We start from the raw sequence: 21,284 nt of genomic DNA, 5'->3' as shown, positions 1-21,284 counted from the left end.
CTACTGTGTATCACTAATTTTTTTCTTTTCCATCTGACACAGAATCTACCCTGGCCAAATTTCAGCTTCCCAATACCACCACAACCACCATTTACCAATTTTGAGCTATCTTCCGCTTCCTCTAAATTGCCCAGATGCGTGGTTGATGTTTTCTAAATACTTCCCTGATTATAACTCATCTGTTATTTTTTATATAATGATGAACCACAACCACCCACCTCCTGCTTTACTAGATGTCTTGCATATTATTTGTCTTTGGTTTTATAAAATAAAAATATATTACTAAAAATGTTTAGCAGATGTTTAAAAGATCTTTAATCTCTTTTAACATAATGATAAATTATGAGCTAAAGAGTAAAGATGTTAATATTGATCAATACACAGATTGCTGGCCATCAGCCAAGAGTTTCTCAGAGCTTGTCCCCATGGAACCACGTCCCATGAGACTGATGGCATACTACTGTATAATAAGGCATTGAAAATCATATCTTAAATGAAGAAACAGGCTGTATTCGTAAAACCAAGAATGTTTCAAACTTACTGAAGGACTTTTTTTTTTCTGTTCAAGGAACACTTACTAATACACCATCGAACAACTTATTTGCAAAATATGCTTTGGGGCATTAGCCATCATTCAATCTCACCACTGAACCTAAGGCCATTCAAATTAACTCCTTCCTATGATAATCCTATTATCTAGTATCACTATGTGCAAACACCTTCACATAATACCTAAGGGATATTCCAAATACATTTTGTCCACTTTGTTAATTTTCTCATTAGATCTTATAACCTTATTTTCAGGCTAACTTGGCTGCTCAAACTTGTCCATGACTTGAAGACACATTCTTTTAATTCTGTTTCTTAATACAATAGTACTTGACATGCTTAAAGAAATATCCCTATTAAAAGAGCATTATAGTCACTCTCCCTGTTTTTTCTGGATTTCACTGTATTTCATTCTATGATAGCATGATTTCCTTTTAAGCATTATGGAATTGCTTGGCATTGGTTTTTGTAGGAAAGTCAACAAGAGCCAGGAAAGAAATGCACTCATAAGATTTGTAGTTATTGTCTTTTGAATAGGAACCAGCTTTATAAATTAAATTGTGCACATATTGGAATTAGTAGGGATTATTGAGGATATATGAACTATGTGAAATTAGCTCTTCATTGTCCATTACAAATGAGGTAACTGAAAGCCAAGAATTAAGAGTTTATAATAAAAACAAAGTGACAGAGAAAGAAGAGCATATGTAAGCTAGGCAGCAATGGGCAAACGATTGAAATTTCAAGCTCTTTTTCTTTTGTTAAAAGCAGCTTCTCCAGTAAAGAAAAATGGATTAATCAGAGAAACGGACAAGGATCACAGGAACCTGGTCAATTTCTCTTAACAGCCAGCTCCACTTGTTAAAGATTCTGAAGCAGAAAGACACTGATTGTCAATTTCCTACAGAAGCTCTTTACACTGGGAAGAGAGAGTGGGGGTGGAAGTTGAAAAAGAGAAGAAAAAAAATACACATACAGTGGAAAGAGGAGCAAAATGAGTGCAAGATCTTAAAAATAGCAGTGTTTTAGAAAAGATAAAAAATAACACAAAGGAAACAGGCAGAGGTGAGTTTATAGTGTGGAAGGATATGTCTGCATCCTTTGTGATGCTGTATTTTTGCTAGCTAAAATAAGATGTTTCAGAACCTCTTGTGGTGTCCAACCTCAATTCTAATTAGCATTATCTTAAGAATGGGCTAAGCACCCAGGAGACAAGAGAAAATCTGTAACATGGAATATGTAACAGAAAATGATAGGAACAGGTATACCTTTTAATATATGGCAGGACTACAATGCATATCAGATTAGGGATGTCTGTTCGTTGTAGCTGTGTTGAGAAAATGAGTAGGATGGTCAACAGTTTAAGTGGACATGATACAAAAGGTTAGTGCAGTCTTGAGTACAGACTCACTCAAGTCTGTACTTGAGTACAGGAAATTACTTTCTGTGTAGAGAGAACACACATGGGTGACAACTAGTAAGCACGCGGATGACCAGATAATGAGGCAATCACTCTTGAGAAAACATTTAAAGGGGGTATAAAGGCCGTTTCCTTTCGTATTAAATGAAAATTTTTCCTTTAAGAAAGGTTTTTTATTTTCTATAAAGAAAGACAGAACCTAAAGCATACTTGCCACTTAAATTTAGGTCACCATATGACCTGTGCATAAAAAGGAATATACACATTCGTGCATCTCTGAAACCAATTTGGGAATTTAAGGTTGAGGGGGGCTCCTGGGAACTCCCTGCCATATGAAATTTTTAAACTCAAAGGGCTGTTTCTCCCATTTAACACCTGCATTTTCCCTGCCCAGAATGCTTTTCCTCCTTGCTGTGTGGCCAAACATCTTCCTTTTTGAAAGAAATAAAACTTCACCTTCTCTCAACTGCAAATGGCACAGACAAGACAGTTGATATGCTCTGCTTATACATACAGACTCATCAAAACTTGCATAAATCTATAAATTATAGTAACAATTATTTCATGGCATTTTATTAAATTTAATACAACTATAAGTAATTTTAAGTAATATATTTTAGAAGTAAAGATCATCTCTAAATATAGTTAGCAGAACTAAATTCCATTATCAGGTAAAAAAAAATATTAATTTGCCTATAAAACTGAAAAACTAGCTGAAGATTTAATGATGACCTAAAATGTTAAACGAAATAAAAACACCTACCAATCCTTTCTATACTTTGCACAAGAAAATAAAAACAAGGGTGCCTGGGTGGCTCAGTCAGTTAAGCATCCAATTTCAGCTCAGGTCATGATCTCATGGTTCATGAGTTCAAGCCCCAGGTCGGGCTCTGTGCTGACAGCTCAGAGCCTGGAGCCTGTTTCAGATTATGTATCTCCCTCTCTCTCTGCCTGTCCCCTGCTTGTGCTCTGCCTCTCTCGATCGCTTGCTCATGAATAAATATTTTTTTAATTAAGAAAAAAAAGGAAAACATATTAATGTAATTGTTATTGTTTTCCCTAACTTTTCCCAAATGACAAAACTTTCCAAAGGATTTAAATTTTAAAAAATTTTAAAAATCACATATTCAGATTTGTGAAACTATGAGTGAATTAAAGTAAGAAATAATGTAAATTGTTAGGTTTACTCTTATTTCCAAAAATTTACACTTCATCAATAAATATTATTTAGAATCTGTCACTCAAATGCATAGTGTTATAGGTTTATACTTTCTTTTCTCAATTTCCAAATTAATTTGTAAATCCCTATTTTTCCTATTATTAGTTTTAAACTCCTCTAATTTATAACTGGCAATAATTTGACAAAGGGAATTGAAAATTATTTTCCCTTTTTGAAAAAAACTTTTAGACAAAGAGCATAAAAAAGTAAATGATTCAAAACTAGAATTTAAGGTACAAAAAGGGGAAAAAAGAGTAAAAAAGAATTAAGGTTAAAAAACTAAAAGTTAAGCAGAAATAAGTGACTTTTATTACTGTCTTTATATTCTTCTTTTTCTAAATACCCTATACTCAATATGTACTACATCTATAATCAGAACAATGCAATACATTAACATTCTAAAACTTAAAAGGTTAAAATGTTTCAAAATTAGCTTTTAGTCCATTATGTTACTTAAATATGAACTTGGTGGTAATTTCTCATCCCAAACGTCCAGGCTTTCTAAAATAAATTTGGACTATATTTCTGTTTAAGAAAAGATGGTAAGATACTAATTATGAAGCACTATATATTTGATAAAGCACTTATCAAAGTTGTTAAATTAGAGGTCGTTAAATGGGGTAATTTTGCCCTCCAGGGGCCATGCAGCAATGTTGTACACATTTCTGGTTGTCGCTACTGGGGAAGTGTGCTGCTGGCATCTAGTGGGTTGAGGTCAAGGATATTGCTACCTGTCCTACAGAGCATAGGATAGCCCCTCACAGCAAAGAATTATCTGGTCCAAAAGGTCCAACCTGACCCAATGTGTCGAGGTTGAGAAATTCTGCTATGGATCATTAACCTCTGTATCTCCTCAAAAATACCACTATATGTACCCCAGAATATAATTTTTAGAATGTTCTAGAATTCAGACTTAGACTTATCTCATTGATTTTCTTTTCTCTTCCCCCCAAACAAAACACATTCTTTTACTTTTTTCCTTATGTTCCAGTTTTCCTGAAATTGATTTCCAGAGTCTAAATATTACCGTGAGATTTTTTAAAAGTTGAAGATGCTGGATTTTGTACCTGATGTGGTTAGTCTGTGTTCCTATTTTTTACAGTGAGATAGAAGATAGAAAAGAGAGGGAGGAGTGGGAGCTGGTGTCAGGGCAGGTATTTTCATTTTGGTTTGCTCACTGCTGTAGCTCATATATGAGGTATTCAATAATTTTGTTGAAAAAACTGATAGAGCTAAGTCTTGATTAGACTGCCTACCACTAGATTCCCTTTGAGGACTGATCTACCTGCAGAAGCTCACCAGTGGAAGATCCTAACATCAAGTCATTTCAGATGCCTGCCTTTAATGCCAATGCTTCTTTATCTGATTTGCCTAATGTTCAGGTCCATGTTCTTCTAGGTAGGAACACAAGAGCAGCCTTATCAAGACTCTGATCGAGATCTCAAATATAGATGACAGGAAGTTGTGTGGCATTTTAAGATTATTTTAAAAATTACTGACTGGACATGAAGGATAAAGAAGAATCATGAGTTAGAAATGACACTAAATTCTCATATCTGAGTAACCCAATTTGGTGGAAAGTGGGAGATGGGAAAGGGTGAGAGGCATGTCCTCCAGATCGGAACTAGTACCTATAAAAGGAAATGTAATGGGTCAAGTTCCACACAAGGGAAAAGAACAGAGGCAGAGAGAAGGCAGAGTCATAGAAACAAAAGAACAGTAAGTCTTTTAATTGTAAAATGTAAGTAACTGCTCCTCTCCTGACTGAAGAAGCCAAGTTAGGTCTCATCTCTGCTCCTGGACTTGAAACAGTTTAGAGGAGGATGCCAAGTGCTTAGACTGATAAGAGCTACCTTAGAGATGGACTCATCTTTCCCAGGGACACAGAAAGATAGAGGTGAATATGTGAACAAAAGATTCAGAAGAAAGGAAGGAACTGCTGCTGGCTATGCAACCAACCGTTTCCACAACAAAAACCATAGATCTTTTTCACACAAGCAGATAGCAAGAGAGATTAGCCCCATCCTGCACTTGAGGAACTGACTTGCATTCATTATACTTTTTACTTCTATTATTAACTAAGATATAGATAACTATACTTTTCTCCATTAAGTTTCATAGTGTGTGGTTAGTCTCATTTATTTGCTAAGTTTGGGCCCTGCCATCCCTTTATACTAGATATCCTTTTCTGCATTATATCAGAATATATATATACATATACGTGTGTGTGTGTGTATATATATATATATATGTGTGTGTGTGTGTGTGTGTATGTATGTATATATATGTATATATATATGTGCATATATATAAACACATGTATATATACATACACACACAATTTTATAAGTTAAAAAAACACACCAACAAATAAAAAGTTAAGAAACAAAGACAAAAAGAGAACAGTCAGGATACCGATTATTCTCCTTTCAGGCATGAGACTAGACACTTAGAATACACTAACTCAGAGTCTTGCAACGCTATAAAATTAGTACTGCTACCTGATTTTTATAGATAGGAAATCTGAGGTAAGGTAATGTGAGAAAATTCAAACAGCTGGCCAGAATGGGAGCTGGGATTCAAACCCAGGTCTATGTCACTCCAGGGTCTCCACGATTTGCATTTTGTATCATTTCATCTCCCTAATGATATTGCCACTTAAAACATTTATTGAATATCCAAGTCAGTGTTCTCTGGACTTAAGAAGAGAATTAGGTCAGTCCTTCCCCTCCAATAAACTGCACACACTTTATAGACTTAGCAATAAACTATGGTAATAAATATAGCACAGAAGCCACCATCTTTTCTGCTAAAGGCTGGAATGGAGAAACCCAAAAGTGTTCTGCATTTACCATATATAACTCAGTGTAGAACCAACACGTAAGTGACATAAAAAGCAAACTGACAATAAATTGAACACTAGGTTTTCTTTCAAATGAGGTGAGCTTGCATATCTCTTTCGGACAATATGAATTCAGCTAGTTCCCTATAAGCCAAACCACTTTTTTTTTTTTTTTTTAATAAACCATATCTTCTTATCCAATGGAAGACGGGAGGAAGATGTCCCTAATGTAATGCGTTTTCATTACTCAAGAAATTTTTTTGAGTAATAATTATATGAAAAGCATGCACCTATGTATTGTAGGGAATACAAAATTTGGTAAAACAATTCCACTTAGAACACTTAGAACTTACAATTTAGTAGGAGAATATATAACAGAAGATCATCAGTGCAAGTGACCCCGTTATTTATAAAGAGTTTTGGAGTTTATAAGGAACTCAGCAATACTAGCTAGAATAAGGAAAGGCCTCAGGACAGAAGGACCTGAATCTGGGGCTGGAATCTGAAAGATGGTCAGGCTTTCCGAAAGCAAATGCAGGAGGAATTTAGGGAAAAGACAGTATTATCTGCGCAAAGGGGAAAAGATAAAGAAATGCAGGGTATGTTTACAGTGACAGATTCTAACTGGCAAATCAGACAATTTAAATAAGAAGTATGATAAGAAAAATTTGTAAGTAGAATCAATCAGATCATGAAGACCTTGGAGGCCTGGCTAAAAAGTCTAAAGTTTATTCAGAAAACAAACAGCCAATGAAGCTTCAGAGAATGAGGACTTTAAAGAAATTCACAAACAGCTCTGACCGGGGAAGGACAACTGCCTGATCACACACTGGCTGAGGTCATGATCTCACAGTTCATGAGTTTGAGCTCCACATTGGGCTCTGTGCTGATGGCGTGGAGCCTGCTTGGGATTTTCTGTCTCTCTCTCTCTCTTTCTCTCTCTCTGCCCTCTCCTGCTTGCTCTCTCTCTTTCAAAAAATGAATAAACTTTAAAAAAAAAGCACATTAATATAAAATTTAAGCAGACACAAAATGTTGTTGGAACCCAGAGATTTAAGAGCACTGCTCTAGGAATCATACTGCTGGTTCAACTGCATGAAATTAGGCTATCTGCCATTCTAAGATCATTTCTTCATCTGTAAAAATGAGACAACTAATAGTAACTCTTTTTTCAGAGTCAAAATTTAATGGATACAAAATGCTTAGTACAGTACTTGGCACATGCAAGCACTCTATACAAGTTACATGATAACTACTATTACCATTCTGTGCCATTGTTACTGAGGTATGATTACCAGCATTGCTACAGTATTCTTGTGTTGACAGAACAGAAGCCTGGGTTGAGGGGAGCACTGGTGCATACCAGTGGTTTGGGATGACTGGGACATAGGATCAAATGGTGGCAAATGGTGTAGTCTATCCCCAGGCATACGGTAGTGGGAATTTATCAGTAATATCAAGCAGCTAAAAAACAAAACAAAATAAACATAAATGTCTGTTTATCTGGAGAAGGGTTAGACCAATAGAAAGAAATATGTAAGTGCATTCTAACTGTATTTTTAAAGTTATTCTATCCAAAAGATTGCTTAAAGTTACCATTTTTATATTACCTTAAATAACTTGCTATTATATTTTTGTATTTGCACTTTAAGTACATAATATTTAAAATTTTCAAATTATCTTTGGTTCATTCCTTAAAAACTATGTATTATGTAATATTTACTTTTATTGTCTATTGATACAAATTATGAGTTTTTTTTTTTTTTTACGTACTTATTTATTTCAGCAATGTCTACACCCAATGCGGGGCTCGAACTCATGGCCCCGAGATTCAGAGTTGCAGGCTCCTCTGATTGAGTCAGCCAGGGATCCCTAAATTATGACTTCTAAAATCCTCATTAGGCTAATTGTGAGATTCCATTACCATTCTGCTTAAGTTTTTCAAACCAGGGTCAACAAGGAGAAGAGACTTAAATGCATGTGGAGCTAAGTAAGGGATTACCCTGTAAGATGGAGACGTGCTAGCAGAAATACCTATAGTACAATGGAAGAAACTTGGGCCCTTCAGCAATCTTACAGTTTATAGTGTTTACCCCACTGACTGCATTTTTTACTCCCTTTGGGAAAAAAAGAGTTTTGTGAGCAACCTAAGGAAATAATTACAACACTTCTAGATCTATCAGTATCAATTTATTTTCACTGTTAGCCTATTTTATGATTCAGTTTGTGGATTCAAAAGTCTTCCTCTAGGCAAAAGTATGTTACACACAAAAAATATTATCTTCAGATGACAAGTGACGTAGAGTAAAACATTTCATGTGCAATTTCTTTGGAAATTTAGGAAAATACTACAAATATCATTAACTGTTTAGAAATGTTAATATTGCCTAACCATCCACTGCTTTTGTTTATAACTCATCCTCCTCAGTGTTAGGAAAATTACTGGCAATAGCCACTGGATAAAGTATAAAGGATTTAACCAAGGCTAAGTAAAGACAGAAAAGTGGACTAGGTTAGACTTTGCTAATGCCTAAACAGACAAAGTAGACTTCCTTTTGAGTAACTACAGTAATATCCATCTGTACCAAAACCAAATTTTAAATTGACTTGGAATAAATTTGAAAAACCTCTTATTATCTATAATTAACCTTTTCTCAACCATTCTCCTCTCCAAGGGATGATACTTCTGCTAAAGACAGACACTTTGTGCTGAGTGATTGCTTTTTCCTGGTATCTCTAAGAGCTAGGGCCTCAGGCTTCCTTCCCGAATAGGCGAGAGGAGGGGGAGGGGGGGAAAAACAAGGGAAGAAGGAGACTAAAGAGAGTCCACTTAGGGCCTTCATAATTCCTAGTGGCAGATCAAATGATGTGTTAGGGCAGAGAATAATTTGGGAACAACACAGTGCTTTAATAATTTCAGTAATTTCTTTTCTCAATTTACAGCTAAAATTTTTAAAAATAAGTCAAAATAATGAACTCTATTGTACTAAAATCTCACTGTGAAAACATTTTCCTATGTTTTATGAGATTTTCCAAAAATCATTTGGATTCTGTAAATTTGGGTAATTGAATATATATCAAACACTAAATATCACAAGAAATTCTGAATTACTTTTATACAGATTAATGGTTTAATAGTGACCAGATACTTTTAAAAGTGAAGGCAGAAAGGATAGAAAAGTGGTCAATACCTAACAAGACAATTTCCCAAACATTATTTGTTAACATTTAAAAAAATCTAAATGTCTTTCCAAAAAGAAATACCCAACACTAAGATAAAGAATATGTACTGAAACAAATGCCCATATTTACTTGGCCCTATGAAGTTTATTTTCAAAGAAAGAAAATCCAGAATCATATAGTCACAGTAACCCACATGAAAACAAGTAACAATACCCCAAATGGCATTAATCCCACAAATGAGCTTTATTTTGAACAAACATGAAGTCACTTAACGCCATATAAAATCATTTTAAAAGTTACTTTTCTCTGTACAAGTTAAAAAAAAATTATTGCAGAAAAAAACCCAGAAAGTTATAAAAGGAAAATGCTCAACTTTCTGCCTTCTAATACCAAATTTTGTTTGGGGAGGGGGAAGCATGTAGTACACACACCCAAAAAAACCCAGTAGCAATTTTTTAAACATAGGTTTTGTTTATTTTTTATTTTAAATTTACAGTGTCGCTAAGACACTAAATGGATTATTTCAACAATAAATATCAATACTAGATTTAAACACTTAATAATAGCCTTGGTGTTTTATGAATAGCTTGCTACCCAAATGTAAATGAGGGAAGATCACAGATAGAAAGGCACCCTAAACTTTTCCCCAAAGCAAAATTGTAGTGACAGTTGAAACATTAAATAAAATGTCAATAAATATTTACATGAATTAATTAGGCAGAAACTGAAATATTCAATTGCAAAACACATGCAAAATAAATCACTTGCTATAAATTTTAATGTCACTAAAGCATGGACCAACACATTAATTACAGACTTCATACCAGATCCCTGTTATTGAAAAGCTGATAACCTACCATTATTAATAGAAACTTAAGAGGATTTTCTATATCTCTACAAATTTTTCATATTTTCAAATCTAATTAACCAAGTCATCCTGGATTGATAACAGAATCACTGGATTAAATATCACTGTCCTTTAAGATCTATGACACTATAAAAATGTAAGAAACAATGCTTTTTTTATGGAAGGACAGTCTGGAACATTTTATTGAAATAAAATATTTTAAATAAAAACACATCCTAGATTTTAAAATAGTATTCTTCTCAAAAGTCTTTTAAAAGTATTAACGTGCTTAGAAATATGTGCCAAAGAACACTATATTTTAAAAATCTTTGAGATGATACTCTTAAAACTACCATTGTCTCCAACATTTTACTTATTATTTGGTGGCAGCTATACTATTTACTAAAAGATAATGTAAATATTTAAAAAGTTTAAGGACAAACAAAAATAACTTTAAAGATTAACTATTTAATGTTCCATACTAAATCATAACATCATGACTAAATCACCAAATTAGAACTAAATATCAACATTTATCCTCATATTATCTATCCTCATAGATATCTAACAAATATCTAAAACATTTGTCTATTGATATTAATAGCCTAAGAGCTCGATAGCATTTTCTCCCAAACAGCCAGCTATACTGCTTATTATTAGCAAGAGATTAAATGGAAGAGGAACAAGAGAAAATATATCCAATTCATTTCTTCTTACATTTACATGCAGTCCTATAACACATTTCTTTCTTCTTTTCCTACCAGCAATTTTTCCTTGATAAATCATCCCAAACACCACCCCTGTTTTCTTTACACTGTGAGTTCTGAGGATAAGCTACAATTCAGAAACCCCAAATGATGCCAAAAGATAACAGAAAAATAAGTACACTAAGAAACTACCACAATGTAGATAAAAAGATAAGTATTATTTTAAAAATCTATTTAATATCTTTTTTTGGCTTCCTAAAAAAAACAGCAGCATGAACGTCAAATGAGGTATAGCTGTTCAAAAACAAATATTTTAATGCATAAAACACATGAATTCAATAATATTTCAACAAATATTTCATCCAAACATAAAACTTTTGATATCTTATTCATTTTGAGATTCACTTCCATCCTATCTGTAACTAACCAAAAGGGAAGTCACATGACTTACACAATGAAAGAGAAAGAACAGTTTTCTTTCCTTTCCTTTCCTTTCTACAGGAAGAAACAAAAGCTTGGTATTAGCTATCCAAGGCCAATGGGTGGGGCCTGCAAGCCAAAAAGCTGTAATGGATTGAGGTTAATCTTAATGGGGGCCCACTTTAACCTTCTGAAAGCATCAAAAATGTGAAAATTGCAACCAAAGCTTACAGAAAATAACAGGCACTTAATGTAACTTAGTTTCCACAACTAGAAAATTCTACAGGGACATAATTCAGTTTATAAACAATGTTGCTGCTTTTGTTGGGGTAAAATCACCTAACTGTGATTCCCTACACAGATACACACACCATCCCCCCACTGGCACACAGATACTTCGCAAGCTTCTTGAATAAATAGGAGTATCCAATGTCCAGGGTGATGGGTGGTCCTGAGGTCCTGAACTAGAGCTGTATACTTTTAAGGGATGCTGAGATAAGAACAAAGTGTTTTGTGTTTGTTTAAACCTGACTCTATATTTAAAGTCTTCACACCATTATTGATAAAGTTAACAAACTTGTACTATAGTTGATTCGAGCAAATTTTAAATGTCAGTATAAATGCTAGAAATTAGGCACATGAAAACAAAATAAATATTTTGGGATTTTTTTTAATAGATCTGATTGAAATTAACTAATTCAATTTACTTAAAGATAATCACTACATTTCAAAGGCATAAAATCTCAACCTGATGGAATATCATATCATCACACTCGTTCCTGACGGCGTGCTTTTACAATATCTTATGAAAGAACATATATTTAAATAACATTATACACACCAAATAAGCTGCAATGCAGTGAAAAACTTCTAAATTAGTGAAATCAACCCACGTAGAGTCACAATCAAGCATCAACTATTATGCCCATTTTTATACTCCAGGCTTTATTATAAGTCTGATAGAAAGAGATTTTTTACAGAGCAGAAAGGCAGGATTTACAAGTGGCCCAAGGAAAAGATAAGCAATGAATAGTTCTGACCCCAGCTTCTCTGGCTTGATCAAGTGGGTCTGCAACCTGAGCCAAAGGGCGCAAATTCCTCACCATTCAAAATCCTTCAATGGCATGGGGGAGGAAACAGTGAAAGGGACAAACGTGCAAGTCCAACTGTCCTTAGATTTAGTATTCAACTAAAAATTTTAATTAGAGAGTTAAATAAATGAACTCAATACTCTGATTAAATTTCTGACTCATAGTTTAACCAGTCCTAAAAAGAGGTTTTTTTTTTTTTCACTTGTTAAAATTGAAAAAATTTATTCATTTATCTTTGTAAATGTATGGCTTACATAGAACTGTGTTAGGTATGTGTTTCTAATATCATTTAATCTATTTAAGGATGTTGTTGAAGGTGGAATTAGTCTCCAAATATAAGCGTTTCCATACTATAAGCAAATTGATGTATTATTAAAATCCTACTTTGGAAAAACAGTTGACAGAATTCATTCCAAGCTCCACAATATATCACTGATTCACTAAGTATTTAAAGCAATAGATACAACCTGTGTTGTCAGACTTCTGTTACAGACTGAACTAAGGATAAAGAATTCAACTGAATGAAGAAAATGTTAAGATAACAGAATTTAAGCATATAGTATCTGGGAACATTCTAGCTACTATCATTAATGGCCTACGCAACTGTTTACAAAGCTTAAGGAAATAAACAGTCATGAAGAAATCGTGGCCAGAGTAAAATTAATTTGAATTTTACATACATAGCACAATAAAACTTAACAAAAATCTTAAGGTTATTAGCAAATTACACTTAAAAGACTTTGAACTAAATGACAACTTTAAGATTAACAAAGTAATAAATGAAAGTGGGCTTTTAAAAAAAAAAAAAAGTAGACTTATAACAAAAGGGTAAAGCAGCTGGTAAAAGTTAAGTGTATTATTAAAAGCACAATGAAATGATTCTAAGCATTGGTAAAGATAGTTTTTACATATGAAATCTGAAAACTATGTATTTTAAGACATGAAAAATCGCTGTATTTAGCTCAAAATCTGAAAAGTAACATTTATTGTTTTATCAGAGTTTTCCCCCAAATTAAATGGACAGACATTGTGTAACTAGATTTATAAAAAGAAAGTGAATAGTCAATGGAAAAAAATGATCCACTGCTTTTGTACCTCATATAAGAAGAATGAGAATTGGAAAGATCATATTAAAGATTCTGCGAAGAAGAAAATAAAAAGAATATATAGCAAACTGGAGAGCAGAACTCTTTTTTTTTTTTAAGTTTATTTATTTATTTTGAGAGACAGAGACAGTGTGAGCATGGGAAGGGCAGAGAGAGAGGGAGAGTCAGAGTCCCAAGGAAGATCCACACTGTCAGTGCAGAGCCCCAGCGTGGGGCTCCAACTCTAGAAACTGTGAGGTCATGACCTGAACCAAAATCAAGAGTTGGAAGTTTAACTGACTGAGCCACCCAGGTGCCCCTGGAGAGCAAATCTATCATCCAACAGTGCTTTACACCTACTATGTGATCCATAACAAAGTAGCTGAATAGACATCGAGCCAGGAACTTTCTAGAGCAACCGTTTTCTTACAAGTCCGTACTTTTATACAATAAACCATCTTGTCAATTTACACCTCTAAGAATGTCTACTCAGTTGAGATATAAATTCATTAAATTTCTGAAAAGAAATATGAGTATCAATAAACCTAATTATGCTCTTTAGGTAAACAATGAGTTTCTGCTGCATAAAAAAGTACCATAAGGATAAATGAAATTAAGACTGAAGATCAGTGAAATGCATACTAATTAATCTCACTTTCACAAACACAGAAACTACTAGTAGAAAGGTAATTTGCATAATTCAGATAAGTTCAGACTGTATTTGATAACTGAATTGTAGCTTAGGTCTAAGGTAACAAAAAGAGCCAGGTGAGCTAACCAGTTACTATGACCTATCAATAATCATATATAATAACTGAACCTCTTGTCTTCCAGGGTGACTACAAATGGACACAAGGGAACTTTTTGGGGTGATGAAATGACTGTGGTGGTGGTTACATAATTTGTCAAAACTCATCTAACTGTATACTTAAATTTGGTGAATTTTATTCTATATATTATACTTCAATAAGCAGACAAGGCAAAAAAATAAATGACATGAGCTTATTACCTTTCAAAAATTCTGATAATTTTTGTGATGAGGGTATAAGTAAAAATGCAGTGCTCAAAATAAAGATTAAAACGAAAACCCGGTACTGTTACAATTCTTAGATTATTTTCATGTGTACTACCTCAATGAACCCTTACCCTAACCCACAAAAATAGGGAGAAAAAATATTATTGAACACATTTCACCCATGGGAACACTGAAGCTCAGAGGAAGTGACTAGTCAGAAGTAAGAAAACCACCAAGTGGCAGAGCCAGATCTAAACCTTCGTTTCTGATGCTTTACCCCTTACTCTACCACACTACCTCTTCTTAGAAATGCTAACTATGTACAACAAACATCACTGAGCCTTTACTCTCTGCCAGGCTCAGTGTTAAATGCTCTACATGTGTAATAACATTTAATCCTCATAATAACCCTATACTAAAGTGGTCACCGCTTTGTCCCCTCCCTTTACAGGACCCTGAGACACTGACAAGGTTACTCACTTTCCCTACAAACAATAAACTGGGATTTCAACAGTGATCTTTTTGACTAGAAGCTCTGCCACTGTACAGTACCTCACAAGGACTAAATAATTAGTATTAGAGCAAAAAGTATTAAATTATTGCAGCAGGTCTACTTAAAACAGTATTTTTTCCCTCAGCTTACACTGAAGAATACACAACTGGATATGTACAACTAAATACTCAGGTAAAATCTCATGATAAAACTATTAAAACAATCTATGTAACCAAGTCATTCCCACATCTCAATTTATATCCTGGTATTTTCAACAATATTACACAATATTTTATGCCATAAAATTATAATAAAATGCTTTGTAGTTCACTGCAATGGAGATTAAGCTATTAACATTATACAACACATTTTGCCCAATTTTAAAGAGAGCACATAAAAGAAGGTACCAACTTAATTTTCTACTATGAATATATGCCACTGAAAATAACCTATCTGTGATTTTGTTGTGACAAGGACTTGTTTACAGTTTAGTTTGTTAAACACACTTGCCAGGCAAATTATATGACAGTATCTCTATACTTCACAACATCCTGAAAAGTCAGGTATTAATTACTCCAATTTGCCACTGATTGTGGAAAGAAAGGTAAGACTAAATCTATGAGTCTTATGTTAGACAGCATCTCCAAACAGTCAAATATTTAGATACTGGGCAGGAGGCTGTAATCTTCAGATAATTTTCCAATTTGTTGCTAGATGGAAAGTAAGATTAATCTTGATGTATCAAAATGCAATATAACAAATATTTTCGTTACTCTTTTAATAGAAGCACTCATTAAAAGACAATTTTTAAATGTACCTTACTGATCCGCAATGTACTTTCTTAAATATATTACTGTGAACTTTTCAATATCAGAAGATGTTATAATCAAATTATTTTAGAGAAAAATGTAAACCATTTATGTTTCTATGGACTGTTTATGTTACAATGCCATAACCTATAATAACTATATACTGAACTATATACTGAATTTCTTGTTACTTAAAATTCAGTGAGAAATATCTCAAGATATAAAGAACTGATAATAAGAAAGTATTTTATTTCACATGTAGTTCCAAATCAAGTCCAAAGAATATCATACCTTAAAGTAATACATTTCCAGTTTAACTAATCAGAAATATCCTCACTTTATTTGCTTAGGTTATACTTGGATTAGAAATAAAAACACAGCACACCATATTTTTAACTCCAAACTTTTAGGTTAATCACAATACCAAAAGAACTACTCAGTTAAGATAAACAAAAAAACCATCTGCAATATCTATGTAATTTCTGAACAGAAAGAATTCTGGCAAATTTAAATAATAAGGGTTCCTTGCTGCCCCAAAACAACAACAAAATTTACAACAATAAACTCACTTTTTATCTACCATGTTGAATGCAGGCAAAAAAGAAGTTGTTAACTTTTTATGAAAACCAAGCATTCTAAGATCAGTTAAAGGTAGGTTAAAGTTGTCATGCCACAAGTAAGTTGTTTCTCCCTGACGTATTTGTTTAAAAAACAATCCTTTGATTTATTGCCTTCATTTTTTGTGAAGTCTTTTAAAAAACAAGAATCAAAAATGAGGAAAATATCTAAGACAACAATGATCTTTATTCATTTTTATTGAAGTATAGTTGATATTCATCAATACTATTTAACATGAAGACTGTCTTAAATGTTCCCAATTCATACTTCATGTTTAAACTGAATTAGAATAAAAGTATCTTTTTAGAAGTAAACAAAAAAGGGTCTTGAAAATGGACCAGCATTTGAAAATCAGAAGTATCCAATATCTGTAAAGACAATAAAAGTCATAAAATTTGGATTTAAATGACTTCAAATATGATTTTATGATTAAATAGCTTTATTTCGTTTGGGATTCTTCCAAATTGGGCAAATCATCTTGAAAACCTGGTAGCATTAGGAACCATTTTCAAATATGAAATTATACGTAACCTGCTAACAAATGAGCTCTGTTATATGATATTTTTTTTAATTTCCAAGATTTTACTTTGTCTAAATAATTTTTGAAACTGACATTTTCAAGAGTCCCGAGAATAATAATAATCACATCTATTCTACATGTGAAAAATGTTTTCATGCCAAACTACGATAAAAACAAAGATGACTAATAAGTTGGTGATGAAATACTACGAAAAATCCTTAAACATGAACACACTGGAGTAAATGTTTTCATAAATTGTATAATTAATTAATCACTGAGACATGAACTCTATTCTTCATCAACTGAACTGCATATATTTCAAATGTTCATATATTTAAAAACTGTTAATCTCCAAATGTTTTTATACCCTATACTATTAATAAAAATGCTTTAAATTTATCTGTTACAGTAATTATTCTTATTTCTTCTGTTTCCATTACTTTGAGATGTTTTCTGAACAAAGTAATAAAAGGAACATAAAATATATAAAATCGCCGTAATATGGACAATTGTGTTTTCCATTAAGATCAAACTACAAACCAGAAATAAAGAGCATAAGATGAAAATATCAACATATTTGAAAGGTAAATTAAGAATTCCAACCAAATTATTAATAAGTATTTAAGCCTATCAAGTAATGGTAGGTGAATTAGTCATTTTGAAATTACTCCCTTTGAGAAGAAATTCTTACATAAGTAGTGAAATAGATGAAATACATTTATGTTAAAAATTCTGTATACCATAATTGATGGCAAAGAATTCCAAATATATAACTAACAAACAAAGAAAATATTATGCAAGTGAGCTGAAGAGAGGGCAGTTAAGGAGAACGGATTCTACCCCTCCCCTGAACAAAATAAAGTTTCTCATTGAGAGAGAGAGAATATTTATTTGGAAATAAGTATCAAAATGTATGTAAAGAAAACGTAAATGATAATAAACATCAACAGGTAGTTACTGGGTAACACTGCCCCTCTCCAAAAGGATCTCCTTTTAATTATCATGTGACTTATCTAAAATATTATCAAATATTTAAGTCCTATCAAAGTTTGTAACATTTCAAAAAGTTACAAGAGAACTTTCCAAGTAATTTAAACATGTTATCCCACAATCTGTGGATGCAATTTTTTTAACTGTTAATAATAAACTAATAGAAGTTATTAATTATTAACACTTACACACTAACTGTACATTGATGACATCACCTTACTAGTAACCTAGACTTACAAATCTGTATTAACCATGTATGCATATTCTTACTTCAATTGAAAGACTAATATCTGTGTTTTGCACTGGATTCTAAAGTAAGAAATTCCTACAAATATACCCTAATTACAAATAAGTCATCATGAAAACTGTCAAATTTTAAACATTAAATATTTTAAGGAACAACTCGAAAGCAATAAGCTCTAAGGAAATTCACAAAATATTTACACATTCTTGTAAGTTTTTACAAATATTATTAAACACTATCAGGTTTCCATATTAATGTGTCAGAATACATATAATTATTACCAATCCATAATCATATGACCATTTAAATCACGGTATTAGGAAGTCAAATAAGACTGACATTTTAAACCACCAATGGTCACACACCATCCTCAAACAGCAGAGTCCTCACTGCATTTATCAACAATTAAGGACAGGGAAGGTACATTAGCTAAGTCATATGTTTATTTTTGAGAAGTTGGTGACATTACAGAGACTAGAAGAAAGTTTGACTGTATTCTTGCAAACATACTTTAAGTAGAATTATGTAAGAATGTACAGCTCTATTTTAAAAGTACACGTGCATATCTTCATTTCATAGCAACTGAACAATATATACGTATATCTTCTCTTCATTTCATAGCAACTAAATTGTTTTTGATGTGCAGTTCTTTGCAGTCAGGATTTTTTTGCTATTCCTATTTAATTGTATGTTTTTTATATATTTATTTATTATTGAAGTATCTGTAGTTAATATCTTTTCAAGAGAAAAAAATCCTGGGAGCCTTGGCATAAATTTTTAAATATTATATTAAACTAAAATTATCTTTTCATTTCCCCAAATATATACTATTAAAAATGTTTCATAATACTTAAAAAATCCAATGACACGTGTACTTCTGAATACTCAAAAAGAAATTGCATGTATTTAAAATAATGATATTGTACAGTTAAACATTTAAAATTCCTAATTATCTACAATGCTTATTCTTTTATAACAAAATAGCACATAGACATAACAGGGAAAAAATTAATTTGAATGATACATTAATGTGGTATGCTTTCAAAAATTCTCGTACAGTAAAAATGGCAATAAAAGAATGATTTTAAAAGTATTTTAAAAATTCTTGTAAAATGGTCCTGAATTGCAACCTGATTGTGTAAGTGATGCTGACAAGATACCTGCACAGATCATTTACGACCATCTAATTGTTACTTGAAATTGCCTGGCTACAATCTGTAGGATTCTGCCTTTTTCAGAACAATTATTCATATGATTTATATGCAATTTGTGTAAGTCCCAATAGAAGACAGAAATTCCTCCCAAAGCCTAAAATCAAGAAGAAAAAAATAAAGCAATAATTTTCCCTAGTAAAAAAGTGAAACATATTTCAAAAAACGAATACTGTAGCCATCAAAAAAACTCCCTAAAGTATCACTTTCTAATTTCAAATTTAAAGAACATCACTGCTCTTTTCTTACATCACAAAAATGCTAATACTTAAGTTTTATCAACTTTTTTACATACTTCTTCCCAAGAATGTATCTAGATAGATCCTTCTGAAAAATACATTTTATCTCACCATTTTAATACGTTTTTAAGTAAGTACATGACTTGTAACAGAGGATTAAAGCAATTGAATGTTAATAATCTATAGTTGTACTCTAGAAACTGTTTACAATCTATAAATAAAACTTTTCCCACAATAGGGTATTTCATAATTCAGTGGACATACATATGTTTACCAACATATAATCCTTAAATACCTTAAATTTGGATGTCTTGTGGTTCTCAACATTAATACCGGTTAATAAAATGTCTAGCATTTGAAAGTATTAAAAGGAAAACATAGAAAACCAAATTATAACAAGGTGTGATCAAAGAAGAAAAGGGCTATTTTTTTTCATTCATCTATAAAACAAATTTATGAGATCGTAAAGAACAATTTAACAACCTAAAGAAGGTTCAAAGTGGGGAAAGCCAGAGCCTGAGAGAAAATGAATTTGTCAATGATTTCAAGTCATTCAGTCTAGGGAGGGAAAGAGCTGAAAATGTAGGTTCATTTTACAATATAAAGTAGGAGGCATAAAATCCAGTAGCCTGTCTATGGACTTCTATTTACATATTTAAACCCTGTTTCAATTCACAGATTATGCTGATCCTTCCACATGTAAACAGCCAATAATGATGGCCAGGCCTTTAGGAAAGGAAAACATACACCACGCAGCAAGGTCAGGAAGCTACCAACCACCACAGGACAACAGATCAAAACAGAATGGTTTCATATGTTTCTATTGTTTATATACTTAATTTTAAGATGATATTCCTTGGGGATAAAGGAAGTTGTAAATATTACCAGGAAGGTGCAATACAGTATCAAATAAAATATATAATTTTCATGCAAGTATACTATTTTCTCCATGTATCTGTCAGGCAACCTGTGGTACTGAATGCCATTCATTCAATTTTTAATACTTAAATGTCAAGCCAAAACAAACCTCTTTGGTCTTAAATCCCTTTACTCCTAAGGATTCATTACAGAGAATTAACTTCTTTCAATGCAATAATCAAACCTACAAATTATAAATATATTTTTTTTACTATGATGAGATTAAGCAATAGAGAGGAGTAAAAATGGAAGAGGTATTAATTTACTTGTTTCTGGGTAAATTTTTGAAAATGATAAGCAATGACATTCTGTTTGGTATTTAAGCATCTTAAAAAAATTACAACACAATATAAGCAATGGTGGAAATTTACCCAAAGTGGCAGACTAGCACATTTTAGACACACAAGCTAGAGCCACAGCTGGCCACATGCTTTTTTGAGTTCAGTTTCTTAAAGAGACAGTCTCCTTGGACCTATGCCCTAAAAGGGAGCACATTTCTAAATGTCTGACTACCAACCAACCTATCCTTGGGCATTTCATCAAATCCATGGTAGACCAATAGTGTTCTATCTTATTTTACTGTGAAATCAAATTATTTTTATTTAAACCTACAAACGACTACCAGGGAGGCAGAAATATAATAGGGGAAGCTGGTGTGACTAAAGATGTCTAAAAGGTGTCCTACAATAGCAAAAATTTGTTTGTTTGCTTTTTTAAACTTAAGTGATCCCTGTTTCTTCATTCATTTCCCCATTCATTCACTAGGCACAGACGACGAAGTATATTGTAACCGATAACACCGGAAGCTACACTACAGCAATTTCGCTGTCGAATGAAGAGGAGAACTTGCTAATAAAGTCAACC

At 32.6% G+C, this 21,284-nt stretch overlaps 1 protein-coding gene across 2 annotated transcripts in view; it reads right to left on the bottom strand.

Annotated features, from left to right (window-relative positions):
* Positions 1-21,284, bottom strand: part of LIN28B (lin-28 homolog B) — a 131,501-nt gene that overhangs the window by 93,071 nt on the left and 17,146 nt on the right. The gene's annotated exons all lie outside the window — the stretch shown is intronic.

Source organism: Neofelis nebulosa, chromosome 6 (assembly GCF_028018385.1).
Source record: "Neofelis nebulosa isolate mNeoNeb1 chromosome 6, mNeoNeb1.pri, whole genome shotgun sequence".
Lineage (NCBI taxonomy): Eukaryota > Metazoa > Chordata > Mammalia > Carnivora > Felidae > Neofelis > Neofelis nebulosa.
This window is presented reverse-complemented; position numbering and strand designations above follow the sequence as displayed.